Source organism: Coregonus clupeaformis, unplaced genomic scaffold (genome assembly GCF_020615455.1).
Source record: "Coregonus clupeaformis isolate EN_2021a unplaced genomic scaffold, ASM2061545v1 scaf0985, whole genome shotgun sequence".
Classification (NCBI taxonomy): domain Eukaryota; kingdom Metazoa; phylum Chordata; class Actinopteri; order Salmoniformes; family Salmonidae; genus Coregonus; species Coregonus clupeaformis.
In genome coordinates, this window is record NW_025534439.1 from 17,608 (window position 1) to 20,649 (window position 3,042).

General features: G+C 37.8%; 1 long non-coding RNA gene across 2 annotated transcripts; it reads left to right on the plus strand.

Annotated features, from left to right (window-relative positions):
- The first annotated feature begins 497 nt into the window (after positions 1-497).
- On the plus strand, positions 498-2,175 carry LOC121543109. 2 transcript variants are annotated; one of them, XR_006659232.1, is made up of 4 exons: positions 498-742; positions 921-1,032; positions 1,382-1,509; positions 1,611-2,175. It is a non-coding gene; the product is annotated as an uncharacterized LOC121543109 (long non-coding RNA). The 2 variants fall into 2 exon arrangements; XR_005995985.2 differs by lacking the exon at positions 498-742 and having other exon boundaries at positions 863-1,032.
- Positions 2,176-3,042: the final 867 nt, after the last annotated feature.

Sequence of the window (3,042 nt, forward strand, 5' to 3'; positions counted from 1 at the left end):
CTATAGAGCAATAGCTATATTAAGGTCATTTCTGAATGACCCGACATATGCAGCGTTAACCGTGAATACAGTCTCCACGAATGCCTTTACATTTCAATCGCGCTATAGTGCAAATCTCCGCAGTCTGGATTGACTCTACGCTATAGTCAAATTATCCACCATTTATTGTTCAATTTTTTGATTTCATCAAATGATGGAATAACGCTTACCATTACATGTATAATTTTATGCTAACAGTATGGTTATAATAACATGACTCTTATCTTTGCTATTCCTAGTGGATGAGAGGCCTGCTCTCCACTCTCAACCCTTTCGAGGAGTGGCATTGTGTTTGGGGGTTGTTTGTGTCCTCTTGCTTTCAGCCATTATAGGCCTCTGTGTCTACTGTGAGTATGTGGATCATAAAGTATTATGGATTTTGGAGGGGTGCAGGATGACATCATAGAGCAAACATGTCTTTCTGTCTCCACAGTCATGACTGCCTTCTCAGAGCACAACACAAAGTTGGTGAGGGAACTGGTGGCCAATCAGGACCTAATGAATCTCAACAGCAATCTGAGTACAGCCAATCACATATTGCAGAGTGATTATAGCAATGTTAGCACTGCAAACCAACGTTTAGCGGCTGAGAAAGAAAAGATGTCAAGAGAGAGGGATAGACTGAACTGGAATCTTCGGGTCATATATCAGCTTGATGATTTTCCTGTCAAGAAATATTGTTCACAAAAAAATGGCACAGGAGGTAATAACCCTTCTTAAACATTAAAATACATTACTTATTAGATATTACACTTTCAATTAATATACAGTCTTAATAATACTAATATTGTTTATATTGTAGCGTTAAAACTGTAATGTTTTATTGTTGTAGAGAGAGAGTGTAACTCTTGTCAACATGGCTGGATGTTGTTCAAATCTAGTTGTTACCTGATTTTGCACCCTGCCGCTCCATGGAAGACCTGGACACAAAGCCAACAATATTGCAAACAAGAGAATGCTGATTTGGCTGTCATTGGCAGCCAAGAGGAACAGGTGGGACACTGGTACAAACAACAGTTTAAAGGGACAGATTCACCCAACCTTTAAGAAACTCAAACAATGAAAATGAATTTAAAAAAAAAGTGAAATAGGAACTAGATTAAAATGTGTGACAGCTATTAGCTCAGGGTAAAGCAGTAATAACTGAAAGACAAAAGAACAAAGCTCATTAGAATGCTACTTCCTGTTGTGCTCTTTGTTATTTTCTCATTTGGACCTGATTAGACCCATTAGATCCAGCATTTACACACTGCCTCCCGAAACTGTGAATTGCTATAAAAAATATTTTAAAAAACGCTTTCTACTAACACCTAATTTGTGGTTTCACTCACTTCTCATTAAGGAATTCATTAGTAACCACACTCAACACTACTATGATGAACATCATGGGTACTGGATCGGCCTGACTGACAAAGCTAAAGTCGGCCAATGGCTCTGGGTTAACGGAAGTAATCAGAATCAGACTGATGGGTAAGGACATTTTATTCAGTGTAAACAACAAAGAAGCATTGTTAAATCGTTCTTTGATTCAGTCATTTCTTTTCATTCACGGTGGTGTTCTCTTTTCACAGGTTTTGGAACAGTCAAACTGGAGGTAATTGCGTGGTAACTGTCCCAAATAATGCACCATTGGCTAATTGGAAGGCTGCATCGTGTTTCATGGAGAACCGTTGGATCTGTGAGAGTAGAGCATTAATATGGTCAGATTAAATTGAGTTTTATTCTTCTAATTTAAGGACCCATGACATCTGTCTGTTGGGGCCAATTCGAATTCACTCAATTCAGGAAGTGATTTAAATATCAAATTCACAATGGAAAACCTTCATTGGCTGACCCCAACATGGGTCTGTTTTGCACGTTTTTTATATGTTAACAATCAAGGATCTGTTGTAATGTAGCTATAGTGTATTAAAAAAATTATGTTTAGTTTTGAGCTTTCATATAAATCAGGCACATTTTCTTTAATATTAATAATTTCACTTTGACAATGAATTAATGTTTTTCTAATGTCTTATTGTATTATGTTCTGTACAGTTGTTGCTATGTTCACAATAAAATATCAACCGTATGTATAGTAGTGTTTTAGAATAACATTTGTTTTGGCCTTTCATAGATCCGAAATCATATAATATTCAGTTTACAAAGCAAAGAAGGACTTGTCTTCCAAGATTGTCTTCCTTCGATTTTGAATTTTTTTAGCACATGACGTACAAGTGTAATACATAGAATGAAAGTTTTATAACCTATGCAATACTTCTAAATCAGCAGCTTTAGGCACGTGATGCAATTCATCATAATATTATTTGGGGACACGATTTTTATTTATTTATTCAATTCAGTCTGGTATTAGAACGGTAGCCCCTATGTGCAAAAGCAGGGTGTCTGCGGAAAGCTGAGTATCTTGGCTATTGATCTGTGCCTTCAAATCTTTGGTGTGACTTACTACCATATGTGGGCATATGAATTTATAAGGGCAGGCCGTGCCGATGATCTCATTTCAAGATGCCTGCTACCTACATTCCGGCATAAACGAAATCAACACGGAGTACGTTGATACACACCGAAAGCCGGGACTTCACAGATCATGAGGATATCTTATTTGTCTGCCTGTGACCTACTTTTATTGATCACCAACCCCAAGAGTCAAAATGTTTATTTTACAAAACCTTTTCACCAAACAGGGTAAGCTTCGATTTGGTCTGTGTTTGAGCTATAGCTGCATGGGGAGTGTCAAATGAATCCTTAGGTTGGTAGGAACAAATCCAGCCTATTACCAATGTTATCTGATGATGTATGACTTAATGGCAACATCGAATGTCCACCGAGTGACTATGTCTTTGCACATCAAAAATATGATGTTGCCTGCTTATGCACTGTAGTCATCCATTACACAGGGGATTGGCTACTATGGCACCTTGACAGTCTTGTAGCCAATGAGATAAGCTTTCCAGGGATATGCAGTTGACCTGGGTGGGACAAAGCAAGGCCTAGAACCTTTTATGC